This window comes from Hippocampus zosterae, chromosome 14 (assembly GCF_025434085.1).
Source record: "Hippocampus zosterae strain Florida chromosome 14, ASM2543408v3, whole genome shotgun sequence".
In the NCBI taxonomy this organism is placed as follows: Eukaryota; Metazoa; Chordata; class Actinopteri; order Syngnathiformes; family Syngnathidae; genus Hippocampus; species Hippocampus zosterae.
The window spans coordinates 5,719,797-5,739,789 of record NC_067464.1 but is presented as its reverse complement, the minus strand read 5'-3'; positions in this window follow the sequence as shown (position 1 = coordinate 5,739,789).

Sequence of the window (19,993 nt, the reverse complement as noted above, 5' to 3'; positions counted from 1 at the left end):
GTTTGCTAATAATGTCTCCATAGCTGATAGATCAAAGCAAGGTTCAGCGACCGCAGCGCCAGGCGAGTAGTTTGACCTCAGTCGGGATTTTTGAATGAAAGAGTTAATCTTTTTGCAAGGTGACCATTCAGGAGCAGGCAGTGTGACCGTGCAAGAATTGTCTACTCCAGAGTGCACTTTGCTTACAGCAAGAAAAGGTGACTCCATTTCTGGAACTGTACCATTCCCTCAAGAAAGTACATGGAACACGGATAAATTCTATGGATAAACTGATAACTACTTTATTCATCCCAAAGTAAATTCTGCAAGTTCTTATTGAGCCAAGATTCTTTAATGCGGTTTACTCGGTCCGATTATTGATCTGCGGTGGCGTAAAAAAAGAGTGGCGTAATCCAATGTCTCAGGCAGTACAGATGGAAACAGGTCAAGCATTTATAATATAGGCTTGGTTCTGAAATTAATGGGATGGGAGTATGCTCTGCCTCTCTGAACACAAACACTCCCACGGCGTGTTGACGGCATCAAACGAGGACAACATTTCTGCTTACAACTATGGAACATTTTTTCTTTTTAGTTTAAACTGGCTTACTGTAACTAGAATACTGCATCACATTGGCCTAAAGGTTGAATCCTGGTCGGTTATTGTGACTTTTACTGCTCAAAATAGTAAATCCTTTTTTTTTTGTGACTCCATGCTATTGAAGTAGAAGAAGAAGAATGAAGAGCGGTGTTAGCTCGTCAAGGTGAATTTCCAAATCCACCCTAGGAAACGTGGACTTCGGGTGTCAGTCCAAGCCCTAATTTTAATATATACAAGTTGCACCTAAGTATAAGTCGCAGGACCAGGCAAACTATCAGAAAGTGCGACTTCAAGTCAGAAAATGACGGTACTTGCATTAAATTTCAAATGGTACAGCTCTTGGGCATGAGGCGCAAATAAGCATGGCAGTGGTTTTGTGTATACTTACAAGTTGTGGACTAAGGCGCAAAGCCCCAAACGCATATTCTTTCCAATTAGCACAAGAAGCTAAATGTTATTTAGCCCGGGTTGTTTAGGCTAAACTGAGTCGTGAAGCACCTCTTATGCTTACTGTAAGCACACATGCCCTCTTGTTAGTCATTTAACATGAATGCCTTGAATACAGCCAAAGAGAGAGAGACGGAGAGAGAGACAAAGAAAAAAAAACACATTTATAAATACATATAAGCCCTGCCTGGTGAAGTGGCTTTGGGAATCTCATCAAGTCGGCGGCAAAATGGGCCCCCTTTGTAATTAAGAACAAATGAAAATTGCTTATCGCTTACCGAGTTACTTTGGCCGCCTTCGGAGGGATTAATCAGTGGGGCTATTGACATGACATTGTTCCACAATTATCATGCATATGCTGTATGGTAATTGGGCATATTTCATTAAAGAATTACGGCGCCCACGTAACGCGTGGCAAAATGGAGATAGGCGAAAAGAAACATCAATCCTGCGCCGGAAGTAACCGAAAAATATTTCAGCTGCTGATGCAACAGAGCTTTCTAAGTCCAGAAACTAATAAATGGCTTACATTATGTGGAAGATGAGAAGAAGTCGAAAGCGTGCCTCGGAAGTCATACTTTCAAAGAAAACCATCAAGGTCTCGTGAGACTTTGGTTCAGTGAGCCGATAAAGGAGATACTCTTTTTCTTTCGCTTTTTTTTGGGTGATGTCACCGCAGAAGGATATGCCATTAGTAACAAAACGGTAACTTGCCACGCCTTGGAAAAGTTAACCCTTTCAGGGACACCGGTCACTGCGGTGGAACGCTTATCAGGTTGCGGGTTATCGTTATCGGTGCGTGAAAAGGGTTCATGCCTTTGCGATGGCAACGCTTTGATGAATTCATGTTATTTCCCAAGGGCGCCATTTAGTAGCCAATTTACAGCAATTTGGAAGTCAAGCGGCATCACTGGGCGGATCGTGTGCAGGTTTTGCTGTCGTCTTCAAATCTGATTTTCCACTTGGTCCACCGAAAAGCGCCGAATGTTGACACCAAACAAATAAAACCAATTAAAACCACTTTGTACTGTTTATAGTCGAAACTTAGATTACCACCCTCCTCCCTTTGCCTCGTTTTCTTTTTCCAATATACTCACAACCACACGCCTGAAAAACACCCAAGTCGTTGTCCCGTAAGCCCCGGGGCACTTGATAAAGGAAGAGTTTGCCTAATGCTTCCATAAACACGTTAGGCAAAGTCCAGCAGGTTGTAATTGCCTCTAATATATTTACAGAGGATCGATTTCCATCCCCTCTTGTCCACCCACCACCACGGCGTGACTAGCCGCAGTCAGTTGGCCCGGGTCACCGCGGATGAGTGTCCTCGCCGAGGCCGAGACAATGGAAAGTATTGAAGCGTGGCTTAATGAGGTCATTAGTCAAAAGCCATGACGAATCCTTGGAGGCTAATACCTGTCACTTCCCAATCTTGGGTCCCTGACACATGTGTCATCTGGAGGACAGACCGGGGGAGAGGCAGAAAAATCCAATCTGTAAGAACAACATTAACTGTATCTTGTTAGAAGTGTCTCGCTTTATTTTTTTTAAAGATAGTGTTCAAAGTGACTTGTCTTTTGCTGGATTTTTTTGTTATTTTGACTTCAAAATGGCGCAGCGAGAGTGGCTGCCTTTACAGCAGCTCCAATTTTTTGTTGTTCTACTTCTTCCTTTCATAACTTTGCTGCTGTGAATCTGGAATTTCTCCATTGCGAGACGAATAAAGGTTTTCTTAATCTTAATAATAGTTTGCACAATTGCTTCACAGTCAGGAGCTCTGCTTTGTATCTCCATTGGAACATCTCTGTAGGGAGTTTGCATGTTCTTCTGTGCTTGCCAAAAATGCATCTTGGTCGAAGAAAGAAAACCCAGCCCATATCATCTTCAGCCGGTGATCATCTTGGACGCATACTTTTCCTAGAACTGAATCATACCGAAGCCTCCTCCCTGTTAATTGACAATGCCATAATAATATCTTCAGCTGTTTAGACAAATAAGTTCCGAATAATTGACAGCAGGCAGCACAGGAGTGAGAAGGCAGAAGGCTGATATCCCCCCCACCCCACATCCCTACCAACCTCCCTCCCCATCCCTTTCTTTTCTTTTTATCAGGTTACTTGACTGGAGGCTTCATTAATCACCACCTTGACAGCCTCCGGTGGGGTGGGTTGGGGTGGGGTGGGGGGTGGTAACTGCATTTGGCCCAATTAGGCGCCACCGAGACAATAGGAACAGCGAGTTGCGCCTCCGTGTCACGATCCAAGCATTACCTCCCTGTCATTACCTTAGAGAAAAGGAAAAAATTAACCCCTACCGGCGTTTGCCCGCTTTCCTTGCATTGATCCGAGGCTTTTGAGGTGTCCCTGGAGCGTGGCGCACAATTACAGATATTATTACATCTGCATTGATTTCTTGAAGAGAGCAGAGTGCCGCCGAGCAATTAAAAAAAATTACACTTAGGATGTGGGCCAATTAAAAGGCCCCTGGTTGTTGAGGGCGGCGGCTGCGTTGGCGGCGTTGAAAGACGATTCAAACGTGGAGGCTCTTCTTTGATTTCTGTGCATGACATACATTCGCTGGCGATGGGTCAATTTCAAAACTGAACAAATGTTAGTATGAATCGAATGATACCAGTTTAATGAAATTAAGAAAAAAAACAACATTTACACTGTGTGGACTGGAATGCACTTCTTAGTTGCAACCAGCAGAGGCACTGGTGAGCCAGTCACCCCAAAAGAACAACATGATAGTGGAGCTCTGTGCGGATGTAGCGCAACTTCCCATAGCTAAATTGCTAATATATATATAATAAAACTTATTCCGGTCAATAGAGAACTGGCGTGGAAAAAGTGGTTGGGTCTATTCAGTGAAATTCTCCGATCCCATTTATAGAACGAGGTAACGATTAATCTCCCCCCCACAGTGAATTAAATACATTTTGTCAAAAAGTCCATCTAGTTTACGTAGCTAACAAGTGTTTCATGAACAGTTCTTTGGCGGTTCAACCAAAAAAGGATGTTTACGTAAACTTCAGGCCATCTCGATTTTTGTTTTTTAATGTTGTGCCAACTTCTTATATCAAAAGAAAAACAAAACAGTTGGCCGTAATAATACATAAACCCCTCTGAGTCAAAATTTTCGTTGTGTTTGGGCGGAGTTCCTATAATGTATTTATACCACTCAATCCTATTTCGTGTTCAATTTTGTTTTCCATCGTAAATTTTGCAAGGTTTGGTGCAGCAGATTCTGATTGGCCACACTCATCTGATGAATTCATTTAACTTCCAAAAAATGTGCACAAAATAAAGTCTGAAGGTTGTTCGGATCAAAGCACAGAAAATTAAGGAAGCATCAAGCTCTTGATTCTTCTGAGAGTTGGCAAGTCTCAGCGGCTGGAAGTTGGCAGAAGGAAAACATTTTTTTAGGAGGTAAACAACACCTTCAAATCGTCTTACAAGCTCAAAAGACAATGTACCTGAAAGAACGGGAGGAGATAAATGAAACGTTGGGTGCAGAGGGAGCAAGGACATTGAAACCTCTCATTCGGTGCTGCGGTTGTTTTATCACACCCAAAATGTGTTTGAAGTAGGAAATCATTGTATGTTTTTTTTTAAATTTCATTAATCCATGAAACATTCAAATGCGTTTACCTCTCTCGGATTAAAAACAGTAACAATAGCAGGCGGTTAAAAAGCAAGCCTCCTCCAAACAAGGTTGAGACGTCTGCCTTTCATGGGGGTCGGGGGGGGGGGGGGTGGTAAGCCCTCCACATACTGTACATCCCGGTCTGTTTCATTAGCGGAAACATTTTATTATTATTGTTTATCTATTCAGCTCCTGATTAGAGAAAACATGGAGCCCTGCTTCCCTTTTTAGGATTACAGAGTTTGTGGAAAGGTTCTTGACTTGGATTGCTTTGTAATCCACAAATTTCAGAAACATCCACCTCCAAAAGTTGTTTCAAAAAACACACACACAAAAAAAAGGAATTGGCGCTGTCGCACTTTAGATTAGAGGGCTTTTTAAATGTCAAATGGTAAAATGGCTTTGCTTACACTGTAAATTAAAAATACTGCCCAAAAATATCAATTCCCTGGTTGTCTCAATATTTATGAACCCCTCCTACACTTCTGTATTCAGGTCAGGGTTCAGTTGACAAATATTGGAATATCACCAAAACATTGGTGAAAAATATTCCAAATATGCACGCAAACAATGGGTACACACTGACAATGAGATAAGAAGAAAGTTGCAATGGAACTCAATTTATACCTTTTTTGACAGATTGGGAAGAATTTCTGCCTTTGAGTAGTATGGCATTACCCGTGTGCACGTGTTTCTACAGCGTTTGCCTGTGAATATTCATTATTTGAAGGAAAATCACCCCTGAAGTTGATGCTAATTTCCCGTTAGCATGTCAGTGGGATTTTACATTGACCTTAGCATTAGCGTTTGCAATGTTTTAAAAGTGAAGCATTTCTTGTATTGAAATCTACACTGCGTGTCATTCTTTTTGTTGTGGCTTTAGTTTGACGGTAAACTCCAACTGGGTGTCGTTAAAGAGCTAAAATACGCTAAACTCTTGCTATGCAGGCAACGTGATGCATTTAGGCAACTATCGCGGCAATGTCATCGGTTTTCTTCGATGATCACGTTTTAAAGATCAACGGAAGCCAAAAATGAAATCACGATTACATTTCGATTAATTACCCAGCCCGAATTGGAATGAATCTAATAATCAGCCAAGTTAACGCTCAATAGTTTAAGATTAGATAACGAAGTGAAATATGAAAAAAAAAGGCCCCCTAATGGTTTTAGATGAGCACTTATGAAGGCCAGATATGTTTCAGGACAAAATAAGCCAACAGGAAGGCCTAACTAAAACCATCCGGAGTCTTGCGTTTTGCTTTCATCCGTAAGCCGTTGTCGCCCACTCACATTTCCACATTGAGCCCCCGCCCCCTCCCTACCCCAATCATTCCAAACCGGCACCTTTTGAGAAAGCCCTCCCGCTGAACTGAAACCTGAACATTCAAATGAAATCAGCCAGACATGCCTCTCCTGACAGTCAACTGCGATGATACGCCTCAGGATCCCGTTTTGGTGGGTGGAAGGCGGAGGGGGTAGGCGGGGGGGGGCTTGAAAGGCGCTGACATGTAAATGACTGGACGCAGCAGAGACCCGAATGGGACGCGTGATTCGACATGATTTTAAGATGGGGAAGACTATAGAAAGTGAGATAGACGAGAGGGGAGATTCTCAGGCCAAGCATTGAGCGGCGGACACACGGTGCCACTTTCATTATGGGGACTGTCGCCTCAAAGAGGTGATGTAAAGGGGGCCCGCTTTTACTTTTGCTGGCAATGCACCCCAGGACTTGAGGTTCACCCCAAAAGAGGAACCGGGTTTACTTAAGCGTGCGCTGCTAACTTTAGTCATGGAATCAAGTATCACATTTGTTCATGCTAAAAAGCATTTTCAATTACAGTGGAACCTCTCGAGTCAAACCTTTTATCGGTATGGAGAATTCTGAATATCATGGATCACATTTTCGGAGCGTTTCGCTAGATAAAGTTACCAGGTAGAAGTGAAGCAAAATAACTCGGGTAGTGACGATAGAGAGATCATAATTTGGTGGTTTTCCACTTCTCGGTTTCCATACCGATGTGCTTGGGAGACGTTTCAGCCACGAAGGACTGTGAGAAAAAGACTTTAAATAATATTTACGAATTTAGGGTTAAGTTCACCAACAGGTGGAATTATTTTCCGTAATAATAAATTCAATTAAAATGCTTGGTAAAATCCAGAATGCTTTGATAGGTCAAACTTTAAAAACAAACATTCATTCATTCATTCATTCATCTTCCGAGCCGCTTGATCCTCACTAGGGTCGCGGGGGTGCTGGAGCCTATCCCAGCTGTCTTCGGGCAGTAGGCGGGGGACACCCTGAATCGGTTGCCAGCCAATCGCAGGGCACACAGAAACGAACAACCATCCACGCTCACACTCACACCTAGGGACAATTTCAGAGAGTTCAATCAGCCTGCCACGCATGTTTTTGGAATGTGGGAGGAAACCGGAGCACCCGGAGAAAACCCACGCAGGCCCGGGGAGAATATGCAAACTCCACACAGGGAGGCCGGAGCTGGAATCGAACCCGGTACCTCTGCACTGTGAAGCCCACGTGCTAACCACTGGACTACCGGGCCGAAACAAACAAACAAAAAAATAAATAAAATCTTCAAAATCTGATGTGCTAGAGAAAAAAAAAGACAATTTTGAGATTAGCGTAAAAAATACATATAGGGACACATAAAGCCATCAGTGATTCAAATTTGCTGTTGCCCGACGTTGAAAAGTTCAAATAATGGGGCTTCTGTTTCCGCCTAAATCCTTGTCCTCTTCTCTGTATATACACGTACCCGCGATCGCTTTGAATATTCATCGCTGCTTTTAAAATCTCTCAAAGGAACATTGTACATTGATTCTTTGGAGGCACGCTACTGCATACGTATACCGGAGGAAATCGGTGAGCTTTGACATATTCCTTTTCTTCCCCGCTTTGAAACGTTCAGGTAGCGCGGCGAGAAAGTCCCCCCCCCTCCCCCCCCCCGCAGCCAGTAAGTGCCAGGCCGTGTCAAAAATGACATGCATCTCCCGATTCCATGTCATGCCATGCGTATGATGTGATGGGCGAATGAAGGCGCACCCTGCAGAGACTAGTGGGGGGTCATTATTAAGCCTCTTAAATTAGCGCCAGCCTACTCCTAAAACCCCGCTCCCTCCCTCATCCTGCAATTGCAAGACTCACAACCACACCCCCCCCCCCACACACCCCCAAACTCCCTGCACCCCACACACATCAGACCTGACAAAAAAAAAACATTTGCAAAGTTTACTTGCAGCAAACTCATTTCATGTGCGACTGAATCGTACCTGTGCGGCACGACCCGTTTAAACTCGTGAGTCACGCGTGGATGCTTTGCGGAGCCACCCCAATGCTCTTCGCTCTCTATTACTCTCTGCCAATTGCGTCTCGCCGTCATGTGCGCTCGACGTATGGTTCCAACTCACGACAGCTACCGAATGGAAGTAAAGCGGAAAGGCGCGGGCTTGGTATTAAAACAGACAAAAAAAGGGGTTCGGCGTGAAAGCACCCCGACATCGAAAGTTGAGCGAGGACACCGATGCCAAGGTCACCGTTTCAACTCCTTTCAGCTTCTCGTTCCGCCGAGCGCCGGCGTTTCCCCCTCCTGCTGCCGCGCCGTGCGTATGTATATTTACAGGAGTGCACATCACTGGGCGTCGGGGGGTTGGGGGGGGGGGAGAAGTCAAAGAAGAAGAAGCGGTGTGGAAGGGAAGCCATTAGGGGAATAAAGAGAGGTGCTGCCTCACAGCCGAGCTTCACAGGCCACTGGAGCAAATCAAATTGGTTCTTGTCCTGCGCACACACACACATACACACACACACACACGCCTGCACATGCATACACATACGCAGACATTATATTCGGTGACAGTGTTGGAAGTGCAGGATGGCCTTTGGGACGTAGCAGGGGCCGGCCATGTTTCGACCGGCCCCATGAGAGGATGCAGGCTTTGACCTCCGACTCTCCAGAGCCACAGGTGAGCTCATACAGGAAGCGTCAGTATCGAGTCCATTGTGACCGTTGACCTCAGCATACTTGTGGATTGCTGAACTCGGTCCAGGATTGAGGCCGGCGTGCCGTTATTCCCATAAATGCCCGTCACAGTGGTGCCTTGAATTACAATTGTCACAAATGCAATTTATTGAACAGCACAAACAGTCAAAGACACAAATACAAAATGAAAACTCCAGCTTGGAGCTACAGTCAAGCCAAAGCTCACGTCGAGACACTCGCACAAAGACGAACGGGCCATGTTTTTAATAATAATTACTTGACTCACCCGTACCGATACCTCAACTATTTGTTCTTGATTTTACTGTTTGGTGCTTTCTACCGCCTTTATTACCGATTTGTCTTACTGTTTATTGTGCATGCTAAATCGCTCCATGTACAGCACTTTGTATGCAGCGATGGCTTTATAAATACTTTATAAATACTTTATAAATACTTTATAAATACTGTTGACTTGACTTGACTACTTATGATCAAATTTCAATTAACGCAGTGACAGATATTGGGGAACCTAAACCTTTGCCTTTCTGACGCACTTGAGGATTCATTCATGTGTCAAATGACCTTAAGTTTCGGTGACTGCTATCGGCATCGTTGATAAAACCCGATGATGGCCGGACTTGGCCCAAAACCGATAGCTGGTATCGGTATTCCCCCATCCCCCAGTAAGCCACGCCCCTTAAAGGGAGACCTACAGCTCGACTGCTGCTGTTGTGATTTCTTTCTCTATCTTCTCACATGACTTTGTGTGTGTGTGTGTGTGTGTGTGTGTGGAGTTTAACAATGTACGCTCATGTTATTACTCGACTTGTGGTTGTTTTACACTGTATAGCACACAAGATGCCGTCTGGAAACATTGCTGAGCGAAAGTGCGCATCATCTTGCTTTTGCTGGGTTCTGTGTAAAAAGCACGGACGGGTTTTGCAGCGATTCTGGAGATGAAAGAGGTTGTAGATTTTGCAAATATTTTTGATAATCAATTTTAACAAAATGCCATTTCCTAAATAATTATCATATGTAACGTAAGCTCAGCGATTTGTCTAAAAAAATGTATAGTCGTGACATTCTGACCGTCTTCCATTGTTGATGGCATTCCCTTTTGACAGTTTTAACGCCTTAACGGCCACATCCATCGAGCTTGACTGCTGCTAATGGCTCGTTTAGGGTCAAATTTTGTTCAGAGTCTGCTTAATAATGCTCTGAATGCGATTTAACTTCTTAGTAAGATCATAGCAAAGCTGACGAATTGGCAGATTACGGCAGGTAAAAGGGCACTAAAGCTTCTGAAACATGAGGAGGAGGCCCTTGTTAATTCTTTGGTTTCATTAGAAATCCATGCGAACGGCAGCAAAACCCTCGTCGACGTTAATGTACACGGCCATCGAGAGCACACCGATGCCTACGGGGCACCATTCTTCGAAAAGAATAGAAATGGAAAGATGAAATGCACTCCATTGCTAGCCATTCATTCTTCTGCAAAGGATTAGCGCCACCAATCACTTTGGCGCAATTCATTAGATGGCCCCGTAGAGAGCGTGCAGATGTGTGATGGATGCGCATCTGTAAATGGACTGGTGCCTAATAGAAAAATACGCACACACTTTAATTAAAGAGGGCCGGCCGGACAAGTGCATCCGCGCTGGAGTTGTTGGTCGTCTTTCGCACAGACAGGCTCATACATCACCGGCTTTGCAAAAACACGTTTTACGGAGCATTTGAATTAAAATATTGCGCCGCACCATAACTAACAAATCGGAACGGTTTCATATCAGCAAACTCAAATCCAGGACTGAGAAAAGTTGTGGAAGCATTTTAATGTCACGTTGTGCCCGAAGCGATAGAATGATCGCTTCGTGCACAATAAAAATAAGGAAGTGGATCCCCGAAATAGCAGACACAAAAAGAGATTTTGTCAGATAACAAAAGGAGTCTTTAATGACGAACACAAAATACCTGACAGGGAGGATAACAAAAAACGCCGGTCAAAATAAGGACCAGGAATAGAATAAAGAAAACAACAGAAAACGCTTGCGGAAATCAAATGGCAAGGAAGGTCTGATTAGTCAATTATATAAATCTCATACGCAAGAGGAACAATGGCGCGTACTAACAGCCACAAGGCTAAGAGGCAACGAATAATCTGAATAGGAATTTGAGCGAGAGAGTAATGGCGCGGCGAGGAATTCTCCGGCAGTGAGTAGACTGCCAGAGCGTCCCAATAAAGGCAGAGTATCCATCCATCCATCATCTACCGCTTATCCGAGGCCGGGTCGCGGGGGCAACAGCTTTAGCAGGGAAGCCCAGACTTCCCTCTCCCTAGCTACTTCGTCCAGCTCTCCCCGGGGGATCCCGAGTCGTTCCCAGGCAAGCTGGGTGACATAGTCTCTCCAGCGTGTCCTGGGACATGACCGGAACACCTCACCAGGGAGGCGCTCAGGAGGCATCCGAATCAGATGCCCAAGCCACCTCATCTGGCTCCTCTCAATGTGGAGGAGAAGCGGCTCGACTCTGAGCCCCTCCCGGATGACCGAGCTTCTCACCTTATCTCTAAGGGAGAGCCCGGACACCCTGCGGAGAAAACTCATTTCAGCCGCTTGTATCCGGGATCTCGTCTTTCGGTCACGACCCATAGCTCATGAGCATAGATGAGGGTTGGGACGTAGATCGACCGGTAAATTGAGAGCTTCGCCCTTTGGCTGAGCTCCTTCTTCACCACAACAGACCGATACAACGTCCGCATCACAGCAGACGCTGCACCGATCCGCCTGTCAATCTCCCCCCGAGTAACAGGTGTGCAGGCGGCGGAGAGAAAGCCCGCCCCCTGCTGGCAAACACGGGACGTGACATTTAACTTAACACAAGAAAATAATGAAAGAATCACTTGCAAGAATTTGAAATTGTAATTTTAAGGTGGATATATTTATTTAGGGTTGTTAAAAAAAACATTCAATGCATACCTCGATACATAAGATACGATAAGATTCAAGGACGGATCGATTTTAAAGTGAAGCAGTTCGGTTCGATTCAGTGGGATTACAATTCGGTTCGATCTGGAACAGTTCGGCTCGAGAGCGTATCATGCAATCGGTTCCTTGTTGTCGTTTTACGTACCGATACGTATGAATGGACTTGTCAGAACCGTAATTGCGGAAATTTGACGAACCTTAAGACGGCATCGCACTGGATGTCATAGCCGTAAAGTCTCACAAACCATCGCCATCTTCTTCCCCCCAGCGGCTCGCTCGGACGACACAAAAGCCTCTGCGGCCACTACACTGCGTCTGAGGACGGGCCATTAATGAAGAGCTCTTCAGTTAAATACATCTTTATTCTGCGATTAACGACGCTACTCCATGTGAGTGCTGACGTGAGAGGAGGCCAAGGCCCCTTCAGCTGAAGTCCGAAGCCTTAACAGCCACTCCGCCATCAATCAGGCCTTGTGTCCGGTAAGTGCTGCCAACATTTATGAAATATTCATCAGCTTTGTACTCGCTTTTGCTTTCCACTCAGCCCTAATCATTATGTGCGGGCGGCATTGTGTCACCTCTTCTCTTAAAAAAAAAAAAAAAAAAAAAAAAGAAGGAAAAAAAAGCCTACAATCACTCTAGTGAGGGGAAGCAAATTTGGGAATTCCTGCTATTATGCCAGCCAGACATTTTGGTATTATCGTGTCAGTCACAGGTTTCTCCCACCCATTTGGGATGTCTTATTGTATATGCGGAGCGAGCTTTGCAGTCTAACCACACGTATAGAGTTGTGGTTTCCGGCTGAAAATAGCTCAAATCAAAATATATACATTTAAAAAAATGAGGTTCATTTTTATGTAGCAGAGGCTGGAGCAAATTCAGCTAATTACAGAATTTTGCAATAAAATTTAACCCACACATATTGCCATTTGCTGACGTTTTTATTTTTTATTTTTTGGCAAGCTGTCCTCCACACTTACCTATTCGCTGTTTTTATGCTCAGGTCAAAGTGACTCATCGTATTGTTTGCCGCCATTAAGTGGCAGTTTTGCTGCCACACGTTTAATTTGAAGGGGTTTGAGGAGACATAAGAGGTTTGTTGAAACCATTTTAGGAGGGGCCTCTATTACTCTGTGATTTTCAATATTCGCCACAAGGCGTGGTCTTTATCCCTCGCTGTTATTTCCCGAACTGGCCACAATTGGCTGCAGTTTTACACCTCTGCCACTAAAAAGCGCCGTGAAGCCTTCAGCAGACATAGTATAGTAAGTGTTAAGTAAGTGTAAGACATAGTAAGTGTTTCGCACTTGCACTTCTCTCTGGTCATAGTTAAACACATTTTGAGTCGAATAGAGCAGGGTAAAAAAACAAAACAAAGCTACAAGTGAGATGGCCATATTGACAGAGGCAACTTTTCCCATCAAAAGGAATCCATGTACAGTACATAACGGGCGCAGCTGCCATGTTGGCGGGCATGAGTGTGATGGTCGTTAGCTTAGCATTGCTGTAAGCTCGCATCTCAACAGGAGTGTGTTGTATCAACCTGTTCATATGAATGATTGTCAGGTGCTAGTTGTGCGCAGATATCACAAATGTGCTAATTGTGTTACAGTACATTGTTTTTGTATTTCTATGGCATCTCACAGTAATAGAAGTGAAAAAGGAAGCGCTAACGGCCTGGCTAACGAACGCAACCGTAAGCATGCTATTATCCTGATCACAAGCACTAACAAGATAAGTTTGGGTAAACTTGAAAACCTTTCAAGCAAGTTCAATATTTTTTTATTTACTATAGGCTACGAAAAAAAAGTAAAATCTAATGAAGTACTGTATTCAATGTTTTTAGACGCCAAAAAAAAAAAAAACTACCGGTACTCACACTTAATGGGCAGTCAGCTCTTCGCTCAGTTTGTCTGTACAATCGAGGTTCAACTATATAAAACCACCTGTAGGCCAGAATAAAAATTTAGGGGTTTTCCAGCAACTGATGGAGGATTGGTTAATAATAATAATAATAATAGTAATAATACATTTTATTTGTGGGCGCCTTTCTGGAAACTCAAGGACACCTTACAACAAGCAGTTAAAATCACGAGTACAATGTTAAAAGCGACATCAAATACGAAAAAAGAAATACAACAAAAATAAATAAATAAATAAAATAATGGCCTTATGGTCTGAGTGAATAGGCTTGTCGAAACAGATGTGTTTTGAGGCTGGATTTGAAATGTGTTAGTGAGTCTGAATTACGAAGGTCAGCTGGGAGTGAGTTCCAAAGCTGGGGAGCAGAGCGACTGAAGGCTCTATTTCCCATGGTGACGAGGCGAGCAGGGGGGACAGAGAGGAGGACAGAGGAGGAGGAACGAAGAGAGCGGACAGGCGTAGGAATATGGATGAGGTCAGATAGGTATGGAGGGGCTAGGTTATGAATGGATTTCAATGTGAGGAGCAGGATTTTATATTGAATGCGGTGTAAAATGGGGAGCCAGTGGAGATGTTGGAGGACAGGTGTAATATGGTTTATGTATGGCGTGAGTGTGATAATGCGGGCGGCTGAATTTTGGACCAGTTGAAGCTTATGGAGGGTTTTTTTGAGGGAGACCAAACAGAAGGGATGTCACCCCCCCAAAAAAAAAATGTTCATAGGCAAAATATGCCCACTTTCAAACACCGCCTTTATGGTTAATAAAGGTTTCAACATGACGACAGTTCCACTGTATGCTACGCAAACATCATGTAATACCCACGGTTCTATTTCTCCGCATGACTGCTATTAATGTCATTATGGAACAATGAATATGATGTACTCGTCACTCTCCTCAAGCAATCACCAAAGGTTGGGACATTCATTCATCATCACCCTTCGCTCAGTCCGTAGTCAAACACACGACATTCCGGTTCACAAAAGCGACTGAGGATTCCACCTTTTTTTTTTTTTTTTATTTCACCCTCCTTCCACACCTCCCCTATTTGCAATTCTTATTGCAGCGAGGAAGTTAATCTATCCGCGGCGATAACTCATTGGATGATACAGCTTAAGAGAACGCGTCCTCAGTCGGCCGTCTTGCATTTTAATCGCGGGGGGGGGGGGGCTCGGTACAAATTTCCCAAACACAACTGAGCTAACACTGATTTCCCGCTCCAGTTTATAGAAGTCATATTAGGAATTCATGGACCTGGCGAAAAGGGATTAGAGCATTTATTTCAGGCAGGGAAGATGATCCTGTCATTAATGGTCGATACTTTCATCATCATTTAAAAACCGGAGGAATTTGCCCGCCGACGAATCATGGGCGGATGCGGCTATCTGGCTGGCGCAGCCGGCTCGGCGTTATCTTGCCGCCGACCCGCTCGACTCGAGCAAAAGCGGGGACCGGCGCCCGTCAAACTCTCTGGATTAGGCTGTCAATCAGCGACGCGTTACAATTTCTCCCAAATGTCACCGAGATCAGAGTCATTTCTTGGCTAATTGTGTCTCGTCTCCGCTTTTAATGTCGCTGCCGTTGAATGGTTTTTGTGACAAGATGGCGTCCGGGGGGGAAGAAGTGCTGTGCTTTTTTTGTTTAGCGACGGAAATGAGCGCGTAAATGACTGCTCAAAGTTCAGAGGGCGTATCGCTGAAATGGCAGCAAACAAAAGGGGAGGAAACAGAGAAATGATCCCAATCTCGCTGCGCCGCGACATCAATTACAGCAAATTCTCATTAGAAAGGGGTCGGCGTGCATGTCGCCTGTGCCGTTTTTATTCCGAAGATTGTTTCAGAGCTGAGCAATTTGGAGGATTTTCTCCCCCTGGTGACACCTTAGTGTTCCTTTTAGCCGCCGTCGCTTTAGTGTAACGTGACAAATGCAGTGTGAGGCACTCTGTCCTCTGCAGTAGCCACAATGCACCCATTAATTTTCTCTGCTCTCAAACGTGCTTAAGGGAAGTATTATTAGCCATGTTAAATAAACCGGGGAAACGCTAATTCCGCTGCATGTCAAAGGCGGGGATTACATTTACATGACATGCAAAGATATCTTGAAAGGGACGACATGCGCATAATGACTAAAAAGCAAAATCCAAACATAGGCAAAGGGTCCCCCATTCGACACATGGCTAAGTCAAAGCCCAGAAATGTAGACTGGCCAAACTCAGCGCAACACGCATCGAGCACTCACGATATCCATTTTCCTCTTTCAAACGATAATTATGGTTTTAAGCAAAGTGACAAGCACGTTCCGGAGAGGAGTACCCAAATTAACCCAGAAAAATGAACGGTTCCGGATAAAGCTTTGCAATCGTCCACACAATCAGTTACACAGGTTTTGTCTGCTCCACGGTGTACAATGATTGTACTATCCACAAAATAATCGTGTGTTGTCGTTAGATAGTTACGATAAGCGTGAGCAAAAATACTGCAGTATTATGGTGCCGTTGTAATGCAATTACAGCTTTGAAATGTATTATTTTGAGATATTTCTGGGAAAAAAAAGAACTTTTAAAATTCAACATGCTCAGTTAGTACACATAAAAAGAAAATAAACTGTTGAAATTGATCTAATTAAGTTTTCACGGAAAATGAGAAGCTACTTTTCTGCCTTGTGTAGTAACGTCGGCACAAACTGATGTTAGCCAAGCTGTTTAGCTGCCTCAAAGCGATTCTCTGGTATTGATCTCACCCATTGTATACATGCTAACTTTTGAAGCCAGTTGTAAACGTTCATTTGAAGACAGTGTGATCGTAATTATTAATGCTGCTTTGAATTTGCCAAAGAGTTGGCGTGCCGCTAACTGCAGTTTCTCACCTCTCCCATTTCGTGGTAGCGGTTAGCCCAATAAGACAAAAAAAAAAAGTATTTTTTGGGGGGGGGATAATGGGGAAAAAAAGCTGCTAATTGATAAAGACGATAACATGTCTAAAATAGTACTAAGTTAGTGTTAGCTAAAATATTACTAAGTTAGTGTTCGCTTGTTAATGGCTAATCCTTATGCTGTCATCGACATAGTTTACTCCCTAAAAAATTCCAAAATGCTCGTATTTTGCATTATCTGTAAGATAATGGGTATGTTGTCGTGGATAGCTCATGAATGCATAAATCTATGCCCATGTTTGCCTAGTCATCTTAATTCCACAAAACAACAGGCACGCTTTTGTCTTGCTTGAAAGTAAGCAAAAGACCTTTGTTATTCACACAATAATGCAACTGCAATGCGAGTCCAATACCAGTGTGAACATTTTAGTGTTTAAATATCTTTAATTTCTCATAAATGATCAAAACGTACTTTACGCCCGCAGAAAGTTTCACGAGAGACACTTAAAATTACGCACGAGCATCGTTTTCTTTGCAAGGACGCATAAAAGAGCAGCCATTAAAACATCCCCCTACACCCCCATCCCCCTTCCCATTGGCGAATCCAAACTCTGAATATAGAAGAGAAAAGAAATAATGGGGGGCACAATAACAAACACTTAGCCGCCTTCCATTAGTGCACTTAACCTCCTCTTCATGGTGAGCAATCCCACTTTACATTTCCTTTTGGCTAAATGCGTGTCTCTAATTCACAAATGAAGGGGACGCTTGGAGTGGCCCTCCGTCTCCAATGTTGCCAATTAACTTTCCCTCCTCATTCCTTGCAGCTTAAGGTGTTGGAGAGTCATTAGCTTCTCCGCAACAGCGTCTTGGGGCCAAATTTAAGCAGGCGCCCTGTCTGTGTCGTTTAGAATGAGCGTTGGAAGATAAAAGCGCGCTGATGGTATGTTAGTGAAAAGCTGAATTCAGGGACGAATCTATTTTTTATTAATATCATGTCATGAAAATATTGGAATAATCTATAGTGTGTACATATTTTGAGAAAAAAATGGTGTCACTGTGGATTTATTGCTTCATTTAGTTTTACAGGCTAAATTATCGGAGAGATTTCACTGTGTACTGTGGCGGTGCTGAGCCAACATTTGTGAAATAATAGTTTGCATAACAAATATATGAAAAAAGAAAATCAAAACACTACACCTGACAAGGAATGTTGAAATTTGTCATTCTTTTTTTTTCAGGCTGATGAATAAAAAATAACAATAATAATAATAATAATAATTAAATGATGTGAAGGAAAATTGTAAATAGTACTGCGATTTATCCATTTGTGTTCATATTGTATTTAATTGAAAGATGTTTGTTGTTTTTTTTCTCTTTCTCCTTTCTTCTTTCTACATACATTCTTGCTGCTGGAGGCTGTAAATTTCCCCAGTGTGGGACGAATAAAGGATATCTTATCTTATCTTATCTTAATTTTGAGAAGTATGACATTTTTGAAGAAAAAAAATCTAATCTTTAGAAGGAATGTTGTTTTTAAAAAACTCTTACTTTCTGTTACAAATAATAAAAAATACAAAATGTAATCACAAAAAAATTGTAGTTCATTTTATAAAAGTTAACATGTAACATGCATGTGACATATTTAACTTAACAAGAATGTTTTCTTTAAAAATTCAATAAATAATCATTAATAATAACAAAAACGAACCTTGAAATAAAATGCAGATTTTTTTTAAATCATTTGATATTTTAAAAAACGTTTAGTTGTCCAAAAAATGGATTCATTGATCAATGCAGTCTGAATTGCATTCTACTTCGAGTTAACAATCATCACAGTTTTTACCAAAACAACAAATTCAATCGTGCCGGGGTGACGTTTGCATGGCAGTGTGTTTACAAAGTACGGTACTCCGTTTTGTGTATTGTAATAAATCGAGTGCCAAAAGTTGAGGACCTTGAAAAGTCTAAGGAAGAAAAAAAAAGCAGTACAGCACTGTAATAAGCAGCATCATGTGTTATTTGTATTTGTGCTGACACGGTAGTGGTGGTAAATAATCAGCACATGTCAGGGATAAACTTGAATTAGGCGCGTAATGATGTCACCGCCACCCCGCGCGCATCTTGCACTCGGCTGCCCGCGTGTCATTGCAACAGCAGCCGGCTGCATCCATAAGCAAAAAGGCTGCATAATTGGTGACACGCGTGACACTGTGCGCTCTCTGTTGGCACTTTTTCCTCCCCCCCCCCCACACTTCCCGTCTGCATTTTGCCCAAACTCCCTAATTACCGGGCTTTTCAGCAGGGAGGCAATGGCGAGAAGGAAGGCGTCAGATTCTGTCAACCGCTGCCTTGTTTCAGCCCGGAATCCCTGGAGTGAGTTTGGGGAGAGACCCACAAAGAGTGGTCATATCAACAATTCCTAATCAAAAGCTCCAAATTGTCAGCTGTCACACACTTTCTGTGATCCTTGATACCGGGCGCCTCAGCTGACCCCCCGACTGCCAAATGTGAACAAATAGACAAAAATCTGCACGGATAGGACAGCAAGCTCTCATTGACGTTTCGGCTTACCTGTGCAGGTTTTGCCCTAAATATACTGGTCGTTTTTGGAACCCATAGGGAACCACAATTTTTGTTAGTTCTTTGCCTATTTTTGAAAACGTGGCCATGAGTCAGCCATTCCGCACTTTGCCCCGTGAAAGTGGTGCTAATTTACAAAATAACCGCTCTCTCGCCGTGCATTGACAACCATAAGATGATGAGCTGGACTGGGCGACGATCCAGCAAAGGAGAAGCCAAAATACTGTTGTCGTAAGGCTCATAGTTTGGATTTGTCATTGGCGCAGCATTATATGGGCTGGCGTATAAAGTCACTGGCCCGCATAAAAATGCCCCGATTTTACTATGACAAGAAAAAAAGGTATGTAAAGTGTGCTCGTATTTTGATGACGTGGACATAACACAGGAATAAGGAAAGCTACAAAGATATAGATGGAAATAAATTTGTGCATCACGATTTCATGCTTCAGTCCGCATGGATCTGCTCCTGATGGCGTGTGTGCCTCGGCCACCAAAGGCTGTACATCATTGCAGTCGTACATAATAGATGAAGAAGATGATCACAACTAAGTGACTCCATAATATTATTATTATTATTTTTTTTTGTTGCAGCGAATAAAGAATACATGGCTTTAAGTATTGTTATAATGTCAGTGTACATGTGTTGCTGCACCATTTGTATTACAATATCTGTTGCTTATTTATTTTTATTGTACAGATTTTGAACAAGTACTGCAGTATCCATGCTCGTAGCCCATCTAAGGTGGTTTGCTTTGTGTGTTAGCATTAGGCTTGTCGACTTTCATCACTTAAGCTTGCAACTCAAGACAAAAAAAAATTGTCCTATTTTAGTTTCAAATGCTTATTTTTACATGATCATTTTTGAGATTAGAACAGATTTTTTTTTTAATAATCCATAATACCGTGTTTTTTTCCCATTCAACACTTCCACGCTCACACGAGGCAGCTTGGTGGCAAACAATGCCA